This window comes from Bombus terrestris, chromosome 6 (genome assembly GCF_910591885.1).
Source record: "Bombus terrestris chromosome 6, iyBomTerr1.2, whole genome shotgun sequence".
NCBI lineage: Eukaryota > Metazoa > Arthropoda > Insecta > Hymenoptera > Apidae > Bombus > Bombus terrestris.
In genome coordinates, this window is record NC_063274.1 from 13683715 (window position 1) to 13698842 (window position 15128).

Below are 15128 nucleotides of genomic sequence, written 5' to 3' on the forward strand. Positions count from 1 at the left end.
GTCGCCCACCGACGTCCTCGGCCAGTCGATAAATTTCCAACAAACTCTAACACGGTTTCTTAAAAAAGTCCAAAACGAAGATCCCCATTCTTGCACCGTCTCCACAATATCCAGCCCCCGTCAACTTTCTGTTCATTCTTCGCACGCCGGGTGGAAAATAAACAGTTAAAAATCGAGGTAACCCGAAGCTGGTCGTTCCGTAACAACGTGTTCTCGTTAGGCGGATTCACGGCCGGTGGCAACAATGCTTCTCAATACAGCTCGCGCTCGCGCCCGCGGGAGGGGCGGGTTCGCGCGAAGACGAAAGGACAACGGGCGCGCAAAGTGCACACACATAGGGCGAGATGAGGAGCGAGCGCGGGAGTGCGACAGATGGAGAGAAAACGAAAGAAAAGAAAGAAAAGGACAGACAGGGTAAAAGGGAGGTTATCGTTGAAGGGGGCATGAAAGGAGCAAGGAAAGACAAGGGAAAAAAATGGAGGAGACTGTGGCGTGGTAGCGCGCGCGAAAGAAAGGGAAAGAGAGACGTGTGAACGAGCCTTAGGCGAGATGGTTGGGTTAGTCTCGAACAGACACGGGTACGGGGCATAATAAAAAGATTTATTCGGCTTTTATCCCGGAGTTATTCAGCTCTTTTCATCCGGCCGGTGAGCCCGCGTTTTTTCTTCCTCGCTACTACCGCGCCTCTCTTCTCTCTCCCCTTTTATAAGTCTCCACGGGCGGAGCAATTCGACAAAGGGTGCGGAGTGGGAGATGAGACGGAGATAAAGAAAAGAAGGGAAGGAGGGTACTGCGGAGCCAGAGGGCCCTGATTAAAATATACGAGCGAGCCTCGCGGATTTCTTCTTATATCCCCGGATCCTTATGTCTCTTCCCCATCGCCTACCATCCCCTTCCTCTCTTCTTTATACTACGCTGTCTCCTTTTTTCTCTCCCCTTTTCCCTTCTTCTTCTTCTTCTTCCTTCCTTTTCTTCTCTCTATCTTTATATCCTCTTGCTTCCACTCGTCTGGCCTCGCAAAACCTTTCTTTCGTTTCTCCCCTCGAATGCCACCGTGCGCGTATTCGGGGAATTCGGAATGAGCTGCCATCGCGAGTTCACGCGCACGGAATTGGACCGAGCGTATATTTTACGCTCGGATCCCGGATCTCGGCGTGCTACGAATATTAGAATCGGCGAAGGCCTACGTGGTTTTATGTCTCGTCGATGGCCCGTGTTAAATCCGATTCAGTCGTAAACTTATAGCTCGTAACACGTGATCGGTTGCACGCGTTTAGCAACATACGTTCGCTACGCGGGCTTTCATCGCCATCAACCGCACGCGTTAACGAAGCGTTATTTTTATCTGCTCTTGTGTACAAGTATAAAGACCACATGGGGAATAGAGAGAAGCACAAGTTACGTTTTTCGGGTTTCATGGCAAAACAGTTTTAAAACTTAGTATTTCATTTGATTTTATATTAACCACGTTACCGCTTTCATCGTTGGTTTCGTATGATATTAGGTTGTCCGGAAAGTGTCTTTCTTTCTTTTTCTTTTTTTACAACAATGTACCTTCATACAAACGTGAAAGCAAGCCTGTGAAATGTCGCGGTGTTTATCTCAACAGAACAAAATGGACCGTACGTAATTCGACAAAATAATATAAAACAAAAAACCTTGTGCATTTATTAATTCTTCATAAAACGAAAGAAACTTTTCTGACAACCTGATATTTCGTAGATTTATCGTTTGTTCTTTCAAGACAAGGAATATAAGCTTATCTTTCCATATAACAATCTTTCAGTTAAGGTATTTCTTTTGAACCACCAAGTAGCATGAAAGGTGGAAAATCAACAAAAATGGACTATCGCGCTTTCTCGTACACTCTATCAGATATTGAACGTGTTGGACATTGAGTTTTCGGTGATTGACACGCGTACGATGGAATCCGAAAGTTGTATCGTCATGGATGTTTACCAGGATTTAGGTTCGGGTTTAGAATGGCACATGGCAGACAAGACTCGACGTCTCGAAGTTAGGATGTAGTTTCGCGAAACTGGTCGGCACGATACTTTTTCAAAGGGCGTTTCAACGTTGATGAGAAGCGCTGCGAGCGACCAGGGTGAAAAGTTTCGCACTGAAAAAAAATCTGGTCGCGTTGCGACTACGGTACGCTTGATGTTATGGTCTCGAGGTTCTACTGAAGTTGGTTCTACTCAACTGTTCTTTCAAAGCATTGTGTTTGATCGTGCTTTGATTCCTGTTCCCCGACAAAATTTAATCGAAGCGGAAAAGACCAAAATTGGAGAGAAACTAATTTGTAAGTTTTTGCATTTTTCCAAGGATCGATGTTATAACCGTTTCGTGCATTTTTTCACCCCTTTTTTTTGATGTGTTAGTTTAAAGCCAGTTCGTAAACAATTTGTTCTCGAATAAAAGTTTAATAAAAAATTATGGAATTTTGTGATTAAAGTTTGACGAAAGTATTGTTTTCGTACTTCCAACTTTCTATTTCAAATACGATAATTTGTCTGTTGTATTATCTTTCCATCTTTACATTAGCGTACGTGCGTACCTTGGAATAATTGTATCGTTTTTGGAAATTAGAAACGCGAAATTAAATATTTGTATGATATTAAAAGTCAAATTGCTTCTGATTGATTTTTTTAGACGTTAATTTAAACGTCATAAAGGGAACAAAGAAAATGTGTAGAAATTCATCGGTTATAAAATCGTATTAAATTATACATACTACGTTGTAACCAATGTTTACAATCTAAAGAATATCAGCTATCGAGGATTTTTATTGTGATTTCATACGACAGGAAACATAGAAGATTTAATCAGCGTCATTTGTCGCTACTCGAAGATAAAAGGCGGAAAAAAGTGATCAATGACAGAAATTCTAAAGCGTAAAGACGCTAGATATCAAAACAAATCGTATCTTTAATTTCGTCTGCAAACGTGAAAAACTTTATATTAAGCGATTTATAAATCCGTATATTTATTTTAATATTTACAATGTGTACAAATCTACTTAGAAGCGCCTTTTTCATTCGAAAATTACAAGGTTATTGCGGTATTTTTCATAAAAAAAATATAATTGAATCGCGCATACTCTTATCTTCCTCGCTTTTTCATAAATCGTTATTTAAAAATGAAAATGTACGCGTAAAAAAATAAAACAGAGAGAAAACGACAAATCCAATTAACATAGCAATAAAAAATTCATAGGGAGGAAATTTCACGAATCGTCTAATGAGCTCCATAATTCATCGCCAAAAAAGGAAAACAAGTTATACTGAAAAATTCTCTCGTCCAAATTGTCGATGCACGTTTAAGCGAAAGATAACCGCGTTACGGTTCTTCAGAATTCGCTTTTTTCCCGGTGGTCGCGCGGCCGAGCGAAAAAATTTTCAATTCCCCCCGCTTCGAATTAAACCGCGCGGATCGCTAATTCGCGCACGCTGCGTAAGCCCTCAAACTCTTCCCTTCTAAATTTAAATGAAACTGTCCGATTATTAAATCCCGGCTGCTGTTTCGCGCACGATAATGAAACAGAGTGAAAGCGACACGCGTACAAAAGGACAATTCATCTTGGTATGTGTTTCGAATGCTTTGACCATCGCAGATTTTCTAACTTTCCACGAAACTGCTTGCATCCGAAAGAAGAATGAAGAAAAAGGAGAAGGGTAACAATCGAATTTCGATTCGGTAATTATTAGCCCACAGAAATGAAAGTAAAATATTATGTTATCTCTTTATTATATTGTATTATTATTTTATTATTATTAATATGATCAGGCTGCGGATTTTTATGCATTCGTAGGAAATTTAAAGCTGCGAAAATGTACACGATACAAATAGCATACAAAAGTATTAGGTTGTCCGGAAAGTGTCTTTCTTTCGCAAACGTGTTTTTTACAACAATGTACCTTCATACAAACGTGAAATGTCGCGGTGTTTATCTCGACAGAACAAAATGGATCGTACGTAATTCGACAAAATAATATAAAACAAAAAACCATTATTTCCTCATAAAACGAAAGAAACTTTTCAAACAACCTAATGTAAAAAATATTCAAATCAGAGTATTTATTATAACATTTGACAAATGAAATAAATTTCTATCTAAATCCCTTCAGTTATGTTCATAACGATATAAAAATACGTAAAATACCGCATACTAGTTAACATTTATACACGAACGAATATAACAGCGGTGTGACAAAAGAAAAAAGTGGTAAACGCGATCTATTCTCGCGTTCGGATGCACAGAGTACGAGCGGACAGCTATACCGTCTCAAAACACCAGCAAATTTCCAGGAAGCGTTGCGCGGAGGGTGAGAAAGAGAAGAGGGTTGGAATGGAGGGAGAAAGATGTCGGGGACGCGCGATGGGTGCTCGCGCGACAGAAATAGCCTCGAAGCCGTTTCAACACTCAAAGGCTTGCATCGCGACAAATTCCACCTTGGTGCAACCTTTCATCCTCGCTGGCGGCGCCTCCCTTTCTCGAGCAGCCAGCCTTGTTTATCACCGGCGTCATATCGCGGAAGGGGATGGGTTCGTTGGCGAGACTCGAAAGAGAGAGACTCCACGGCGTCGCGGCCGTAACGCAATTACAGCCGCACTTAATTTGTTTGAAGTACACTGCGCCACCGGCGGAGGTGTTAATGGCAACGCGACCTCATCCACTTCTACGGACCTCCCTCTCGTTCTTCTTCCCTCCTGCAGCCGCGTCACCGCGTCGACCACCCTTTTTCTCTTCGTTCCGCTTCTCCCCTTGTCGCTTGCTTCGCCACGGACCCGCACAATACCGTCAGGCTACGGGGTGGCTCGAGAATAATCGACGTGAATTTTTTGCCGAGGGAAAACGCGTTGGTTTCGCGCAATAGTCCCTGGTAATTTGGTAATTACCGAGCTTAGATTCTTGCGGCACGGTTTTGGCGTCGTTTTACGGTGATTAAACCAGATTGAATAACGATACGCCTATACCTGTCTTGGATTCTAACTCTTCGCAGCCTGAAACACTAACTTTTGTCTCTAATCTTTTCGAAATCTTTGGAAGAGAGATTGTTTTTCGTCAATTGTGGATTATAGAAAGATGTTCTTCATAGGATAATTTTGGAAGAGGCGATGCAACAAAATTGAGAATCAGGTTTAACGAAAAGAAATCACCTTAGTACTGGAACTATGGATAGTTAACACGAAGCTATTTCTACAAAAATCAGTCAAAATGACTGGTCTTTAAAAAATACGTAATAATAGAATATTTTTATATTTATTGATTTATTACTTTCTTATAGAAGGAATTCCATGTTGTGTAGTACATTTCTGATACTATTAATCCATCTGGGACCATGATCCCTAAATGAATGAGGGTTGACACATTTATAGAATTGCAGAATCAGTCATTTTGATTGGTGTAGTATTTCTAGTGTTGGCATCTAGCGATCTAGCGATCGATTTGAAATTTTCCTGATAACTGATATCATCATATTGAATGATACGCAGTAAAAATTTCAAAAATATGTGGGAAATTGTACAAAACGAGGAAACTGGTTAAATGGAGTTCGATAAACAGATTGCAGGATCCTTTTACACTTTGACAAGTACCAGTCATTTTGACTGGTATTGGTATAAATAGCTTTGAGACAAAATTATTTTCAGTTTAAATACATAAAAAACAAAATAAAATTTGTTATATTATTCTTTTAGTTATTGTTGCGAAAGTCATTACATCATCGCGGAAAAAAGATATAACATGAAGTAGGAATTTTAAAATAAAACCAGTAAAGTTAAACCAGTCAATTTAACTGGTGTGTTAATTCTAGTGTTAAACGATACTCCATCGTGTGTTTTACCAGCTTTTAAGGAAGCATGATAACACGTGTTTGCGGAGGTTTGTTGTTACAATTATTCATCTATTCTTGTTTAAAAAATAGAATTATCCATCCTATTGTAATACTCGTACGAGTTAAATAAAATGTGTATCTGTGTATCAAAAACCTGGTCGTTTCAAAATTATTAAACAGCACGAAGTATGATGTAAAATGTAATAAAATAACATTTAAAATTCCAATGATTTCTTTGCAACATTAGCTAAAAACATAGAAAAATAAAAGCAGACAAAAAAGAAAATGCAAATTCTACGAACATAACTCTTCCTGCATCATTAACATACATGCATAATATGACAGGACAAAACGTCTGCCGGAAGCATGGCGGATGGATCACAGGGATGCGAGTAGACACAGTAGGATTAATTGACGGCGTTAATTTTGCAAGTGGTCGCCTCGATATTTACGGTTTTAATAAGGATCGTAATCCCGTCTGGTCGCGCGACGCGGATTATCGCGTAGGCGCTCATTGAAATTTAATATCGGCTGTACGGTCCACCGATGAAATCGATCGCGGTAACGCGATAGTGCGCCGCAAAATTGCAAAATCACGCGGGCGTTTCTCCGCGTGCGCGAGAAAAAACTAATCTCGGTGACGCGTGGCCGATCGTGGTTGAAAAATTGATGCGATACATACCAGGACACGTTTATGTAACCGAAAAATTGTTATCCTTTGATGATGGAAAAAGATCCTGTGCTTTTTGTTTTATGCTTTGTTTTACTCTTTAATGAAATATTTTCTATACTTTGATTTAGAAAACGTTGTTATTGCTGGATCTGGAACTTCTTACTACAGTTGAAATATCATCTACAGACGTCCCGACGTACACTTGGCAATCTTCTTCGAAAAATTATTGATATAACTTGTTTTACAGTACACGACGTGTATCGCGGAATTGTCACTAAGAGTAGAACAAATTGCTGCAGTAATTTCAGCGTTTTTATCGAGCTAAATCGCGCAGAGAATCGCGCAACTCTTTCGTGTACGTATTTCTTCTTTTAAGTTGTTGCGATCAGAACGATAAACGAATACTTAAAAAATTAAGTGTTATCGCTATAGACACCAAAAATATCTGAACTTAAAATTACGAAATCCAGATCTCCATAATATGAAACTAGAGACATAAAAATCTTTTGGTAATAATTCCTAGTAAGAAGCTTCTCGTATGAATGTAACGGTCAACGACGAATTACCAGGAAAGCAACGAACTCGATACAGCAACAAATATTCAGCGAATCGTTGGAAAATGGAAATGGACGACGATGATCGGCGGACTAATAATCGAAGAATTTCTGGAAAATATCTATTTACCGTGTACGCGACATTGCTTAAATTTACGTGATCGTAATTACGGGCAAATATATAGAGCGCGTGGGCGGGTAATTGCGACCGCTATATCGCTAAAATTGTTAGATAATTGCATTATCACTTACGTAATTCCATCGGGGGTAAAACCGTCAAAGACTTCCGTGGTAATAACTGTTTGTAACAGTGTTTTGCATTTCAATGGGAACAATTTAATTAACACGAAGCTGTACGCAATTACGTTATTTACAGTGATAACACTATTACATCGGCGACCACGTTACATATTTATAGCGACATCGCAGGGGATGGCGCGTAGTCGACGCGGCAAGTAATCGATCCATCCCTCGAATGCAGCGATTCGGAAACTGGCCACGATGAAATTTCGCGGTGAAATGATCGCGTGTCCCGTTCGTTCTCCATCTTATACGGATACGACGGATCGTGGCTGTCGAAACTTGTTACGGTCAATCCTGTTGTCGTTTACAGATCGTTGCCTCTATCGATCTTAATGGAAATATCATTGCGAAGATAGCGTAAAGTGAATACGCTAATACAATGTAGTTTTAACATAGAAATTTAACGTTTTACCGTTTGGTAAGAATAATAATCTTTTGCGTGGTCGTAAAAAATGTTATGTATTCGGTTGTTTTAGGACATGTTTCCACTATTCTCTTAAAGTAAGCTTGAATAATATCATGCTATCTATAATTCTAACTTGCAACGCTCACTTTCAGGTTGGTTTAATAGAATAACATAATTTTGATGGAAGTCTGGCTCGTAATAGTATAAAAGAGACGGATTATATCCAAAATTTAATTTACTCGTTTGTTATAACGATTATGTGCTCTAGAAAAAAACAACATTCTTTTCTCAACTTTTCAAACATTTTGGGCGTGAGATATCTGTTTCTAGAATTATCCTAGTTATGTGCTTAGAATTTAACAATTCCTAGCTTCCACGTATATCCATTCAACTTCATTGCCATAAAAACTGTCTTCTCCACGATTCCTCCGACCCGAAACCTTCTACTACACAGCACGTAGCAGTAATCCGAAACTTTCCATCCGAAATTCGAAATCTAGAGCACGATCACAGGTTTGATCTTCGTTCAACAACTCACACGGTCGCGTATCATCTCGCGTAGTCTCTTGAAATTGCTTAGTCGGTTGCGCGGTTCGTAGGGCGCGTCAGTGTCATTCAGCTCGCTCGAGAACACAGCGATACACGGTGTATCGAGAGGGTTACGAGCAGCGTACCGACTCGTTGGTTGGATTACGAGTGGCTCGAGTCACTCGAGCCAACGCTCTGTTGTTGCGTTACGAGTGCACAGAGTCGAAAAGTCAAAGAGCGAGCGAGAGGGTGACAAAAGGGTATGAGAAAGAGAGAGTTAGAATCGCGACGGATATACGAGCGTGTAGAGTTGTAGAGCAGAGGGGTGGGCTTCGCGAGTGGTAACGCGTTCGAACGTGTAGATACACACGGTCGCATGCGCTCGCACAGGCTCGCGGCGAGAGTCTGTATCGCGGTAACGCGGAGCGGTTGCTCGAAAGCCACATCGTCGGGCAAACACACGAGCGCCAGGCACTGGCTGTTGGTTGTCGTTCACGCGGCTCTATGTAGTGGAATAGGTGAGGAAGATATGAGGAAAGGTGGGGTCAAAGAGAGCCAGAGGGGCCGCCCGAGCGAGTCTGTTAATTGGACTAATTACAGTAATTACTGAAAGTTTCAGCAGGCTACGAGCGAGCAAGACAGGGAATACGACGGCGTAATACGGCGGCGTAATACGGCACCCCCGGCACGACCGCACCACCGTCGTCGTCGATGGTCTCGCAGTTTGCCTGCATCGTCGCCACCAACACCCCCGAACCAGACACCAACACCTCCACACGCTTCTCACGACGCCCATCGAGCGCCGCCGTGACACGGAGCCGGGTATTAACGATCTCGCATGCGCTCGCATTCTCGCTCGTTCGCGTTCGCGGCCCGTCGAGCGCCCTCGTAAACCTGGATATACGCTTGTTTTCGTATTTAAACCTCCTTCGAAGCCCCCTCGTTTCTATATCGCGACTATATACCGATTTCAACCCCATAGAAATACCAACACCCGTAACCCACTGCTCAGCGGGATCACCGCAGCGCCAGGGTTAGCTTCGATCGAATTAGCGATTATCGTTTGATATCTAGGGGACGATACACCCTTTTGCAAAAGGGTCGATGTATAGAGGAACAGCATCGGTGACCTCTAGGATCGGAACAGGGAAATCGAACCCACGCCACGCTAGCAATCCTGACTGGGTTCGTGTCTTTAATCGATTTATCGTATACATTGAGAGGGGTGGTCGGGTGACTTGTTTTAGGAAGGGGATAAGTGATTCTCGAGGTAGATATTTATTGGAGTGCTTCTGTTTGTCTTCATTGCCTGTCTTTGTGCGCCTGACCCCCTCATTCTGTAATAACATCGAATTTAGAACGAATGATTCATAAAGTAATTGTCTCTTTATCTTCCAAATTTTCTGCGTTTTTGGAATTAGTGTTGAGGCTTATCTCGGAATAGAAAGAGAGAGAATAGAAAGAGAGGAACACGTAGATGAATATATTTTTCTTTCCTTTCCAATCAATTCTCATTGAGAATTATAAGTAAATTATTCTGGCGTGGTACTATAACGTGAATAATAAAGTGATTATCGTATGTTTGATTCTAGCTGGATCTAATGTTTAAATTTAGAGGGTAATTAGTGGGTTTTGGTGATTATTAATTCTTATGTTATATCTATTACTGAATTTGGATATTTCTTCTTTAACTGTAGGTATCTTAAAATCGCGAAGTATAGATGAATGTATAACAGAAATATATTTAAGTAGGTATAAGTATAAGTATAGTGTATGCTAGTCTAGATCCGTATGCTGGCAGCGTTACTTTACAATAGGAGTCCGAAGCCTTGGGCATGGGTATAGTCTTGGGCAAATAACTATTGGTATTTATATTTACGAAAAACTGGCCTTTCTTTAGCCCACCATGCACCATCTATGCATTAGCATGTTCCTAGAAAAGGCTATACGGCTGACAGGCCCTTCAAATTGATTTACAGCTAAACAATACTCAATGGTTTCGAGGACTACGAAAAGTAAACACTAGAGAAGATGTAGAATTTTCCCAGAAGTGAAAATCACTTCAACAATTAGATACAAAAAACGTAGTAAAATAGAAAGCATGTATACTTTCAACTTCTTATAAAATGAAAATATTATCAATTACATTGTTAAAAGGTTAATGCCTCTTTACTATACGATTAGACACGTATCTGGATCTCTGACCTGTTATCAAGAAAAATCACGAGTATTCTTCATCCCATGCAACTAAGATTCTGACATATTCGATCTCGCTCTATAAAATCAATTCCAAAAACTGTCGGATGCAACGACAGCCAATTAAGCGTAGTTCCGATAAAACGCGACTAAGCAACAATCAACCACGAAAGAATGTATAGTAGTGATACGCCATTAGCTTCCTAGCGTCTTGGTCGTGTGATCGATGCATGGGATGATATTGTAATTTTTTTAATTATTTAATTTGTACTTTACAATTTGTCCAGCTGGATATTTGGTAAATTTTTCTAACTTAATTGCTAAATAACATGGCTACCCCTATCGGGAAACCATCTTCGAATTTGACTATTTTATTTCTTTAATGAGATCAGTGGGGTGTTTTCTTTCTAATCTTCTTTCTATGAGAGTGGGATGATATCGTAATGGCGATATTTCTGCGGTGGTCGGTGAAAACCGGAAATGGACCGCGCGAATTGAGCACGCCGGTGAAGCGGTGCTCGGGGTGCCGCGATGGAAAGGAATTAATCATAATGGGGTGGGGGGGGGGGATTATTTTGACGGTAATTAACGAGTAGACGAGCACTCGGTTTAATCGATAAGCGGGAAATGTTTGGGAGTTGGTATCGGTGATATAACGTGGACATCGAAACGGTCACTCCTCTCTGCCTGCGACGCGTGTTTCGTTTCTCTGTTCGTTTAATTACTTTCCGCGGGGAACGCCGACGAACACTGTGTCTACGATAATTCAACGCTTATCACGGGGCTGAATCGAACGCGAAACGGTTCGTCGACGTCGTATTGTACGTCGGAGTCGCGGGCGTAACCCGGATTCAGCGGAACGGTAGTGAACGCGGTAAAACGCTTACGGTGGACGACATTTTTTATACAACCGTTCCGTGGACGATGAATCGCAGATGTATTTACGCGGTGGTAAAATTACTGTGACAGAATTGCAAGCGGTGCGAAAAGGCGGCACGCAAACACGAGAACGATAGAATATAATGTCTATACCCGGTGCGTTGATAAAATGTACACTGGAACATTGAAATAGCGCGGTTAGCTTTTAAATAATCCGTGCCGCGATTTTCTATTGGATACAGAATCGTGCGTGCCTCTTGAGATATGTTTATAGCTGTACATATTCCTGACTGCGATCCATTTGTACTTCCGTGATATACAATGGCGATATAAAATTAAATAAAGTCGTTTGATCTAACGGATATGTACGCTGTAATCTTTGAAAATATTTGGAACGTTATATCCAACGAAATATATATCGATAAAGATATACGAAACAAGGTTTGTGTCTTACAGATACGAATTTCGTCCTGTCAGAAAAGATCGACGAATTTGGGTCTACGTGCAAATTACGTGTAGCGGCATATGCGTCTTGGGACGTTTCGATTCGAAGACACCTCACGTAGTTGTTTTGCCACATAGGATTAACACTGTACGATGCACATAACGTAATAAACAAACTCTGAACAAAGCAATTTCGCTACTACGTGCAACCTACAACTAGCGACAAGTTCAAACCTTTCGGTACCCCTCTCGACCAGTATAAATAGACAACCATGTCCTTCAGATACAGTCAGTCAGTACGTCAGTCGTGCGAATCAATATCAGTATCGAGTCAGTCAGTCAGTCGAGCGAATAAGTAAAACGAATCTGTGTAACGAATCAGCATAACAACTAGTATCAGTACCGCACTATCGCGCAATCTTATAACGAGTATTATCAAGCGAGCAACGCTTGCAATTAACTTTGTATTCTACATTTCATAATATCTGTAAATATAGTTAATTGAATTAACTCGTCTCCTTATTACTTTAATCAACAACACGTCTCACCGTCCACTACATACGCATATCAATTATGCAAAATTCGATATTACGATGTAGCAAAATGTTCGCACAACTTAAAAAGAAGGACAGCTAAGAAGAAGGAAAAGAAATAGAAAATTTTTCAGTAGACCAATTCATCGACAAGCTGAAAGTTCTATTCATCCATTGCTGTTGGGATATCCTGGAAAAAGCCCGGGGATGATCCCCAAGGGTTTCGCGCCTCGTCAAAAGAAATCTACTAAAATTACAAAAATCCAAGCAGCAGCCCCTGTATTGTAACAGGCTCGTCTACAACACAATAACATTGATCTAAATCAAACCGGTAGTCTGGCGTGGCATCCCCGGCGTACAAAAACGACCGGATACAAAGGGCGAAGCAGAGGGAAAAAGCAGACGTACAAACAAACCCTATCTATCGGAGCGAAGCGTCGAAAAATACGCGTGGAGGAGCCGGTTCCTCTCCACGGCCCGGCCGTCTATCCTCGCGGAATTTCGATAAGCGCGATTCGATATCCTGTCGTTTGTAGAGCGCGATGCCGAACAATCCTATCCCTGCTGTGCTGGTAATACACGGGAGGCCACGCTTGTTATTTTTCCGGAGGATCTGTCAAGAGGGCGGAAACAGGAGCGAGCAAGAGCGAACGAGTGAGCAAGCGGGCTTGTGTGGAGAGAAAAATGGGTGGAAAAAGCAGCGAGGGGTGGGTGAGAAGAAACGACCGGGAAAGATGTTGTCGGAGCACACGACGCCAGCTCGCAATCTCGTAATATTCCCGTAGGAGAGCGCGATCTCTGAAATCCCCGGAGATTTCAGCGAAATAAAGGTCGGCCCGGCAAAAGGGACGAGCGGAATGGTGATGAAGCCGAGGCGTAACACACAGAGGGATAGAGGAACGAGACCGGGTGTGTATACCACACGGAATGTTCGCGGCCACACGTATATACGTAGCCGCGTTGTTTGAAGCGTCCACACGATTATACGTACAAGGGTACACGTTCGAAGGAAGAAGAGCGGAAGAGGGATGAAGAGGCGGAGAGACGACACGACGTGTGTGCATGCGAGTGTGTGTGCCGGCGAAACTTGTCGGGGCGAGATCAGAAGGTACCGGAGTCGGGGGTGAGTGGCGACGAAGTGGTGTGAGATTAAAAAGAGAAAAGAGCAAGGGATAAAAAGAGGAGCGAGAGCGCGGTGCGATGAGAAAGCCGGGAGCGAGAGAAAGGAAGAAGAAAGAGAAAGAGAGAAAGGAGAGAACAGGGGAAAAAGGAAAGGTTGGTTTGGAGAGGAGCGAAAGAGCGAGCAAACGCGGCTGTTGGAGGGGATTGCGGAATGGCCGAGGTTGCCGGTGCCGTCGTGATAAAAAGTAAATGAGGAACAAAGGTCCCGCCTTTAGCGACCGGGGGGTGGAAAATATAAGGGCGAAAGAAGAGGAGGGAAATAACGGTGGATAGAAGGGCAGAGAGAGAGAGGGTAAAGGTACAGGGAAGAAGGAAACGGGAGTGGCTCCGACCGTCGGCAGACGTGCCGAGAATAATGCCGACGGAATTACACGGCTGGCAGGGAGTAGGTAGTGTGTTGGTGGCGGTAGCTGCGTTAGTGGATCGACGAGGATGGAGGGCAGGAAAATCGAGGAAAATTAATTGATAGAGCCTACACAGGTAATTAAGTTTTCAGAACGCCTCGCCCTTTATTCGTGCCCGCGCCGTTTCTACTTTCCAACCGAACCGCCCTCGACCCTCGTCGCGTCCCTCTTGCCACTTGTGATCCTCTTTTCTCGATCGTTTCTCACCCCTGTCGCTGCTTCCAGACGTTTCTACTTCAGTTTAGATACTACCATGCGCCACCCTTCGTCCACCCCTGATCTTTCTTTTTTTTTTCTTTTTGCCGCCTCCCTTCTCGTCTTCGTCGCCTCGATAAATCATGGGCCGTTCATGAACGGTGCTCGATCGAACGACTCTCTGTGGATTTTTATTGCTTCCCGAGTCGCGATTTATTTCACTTCGTTACGCCGATATCGAAAGTTGTTTGCCGCCCTCCGACCGTGCCGACCTCCGAGGCAGATAGGTCGAATCCGGGCGAGAACGTAAAAATCTCGCACGTTCGACGCCCACGCGACTATTCTTCCCGATGGTAATCTGCGAACGAGATGGAGGAAAAGGGAGGAACGTTATTCCGACCGCGCGAACCATTCGGATGGATATATCTTATCTTCATCTTGGTCTACTCCGTGCCGCCTTTCGGCATGCTCGGGGCTACGGTTATAGATCGTGACGGCCCTGTCGATAACACTTTCCGGCTGACTACTCGTCAATGATCTTCCATTTCCGCTTTGCGTGACGCGTGAGTTTGCGCGCCCTGATCTGGGTGCGTCCGCATAATCATTTGCGGCTAGCCGTGCGTTTATGCGTGCGTTTATAGGTCGTGTCAAAAGTCAAGGGTTACGTATCACGGACTAGGAACATGTACAGTGGTTCGCGAGAATATTTTTGTACACGTATCGTAAAAATCTTTTATGTATGTGTATTAGGTAAGAGATTTTCATATTTCATTAGGATTGTAATGAATAATGAGACACGAATGGCATGATTATATTAAAGATTATATTAAAACATGACGTTAAAAGATCGTCTTGAATATCCAGGCTTATTCATTTAATATATAATCGAACGTTTAGAATGTTAGTTTTGCTTGTGATCTCTGCGAAATACATACTTGCACAAAATATCTTGTAATTTCTATGTATGAGTGTAGATTTCCAGATTTCTTTGAAA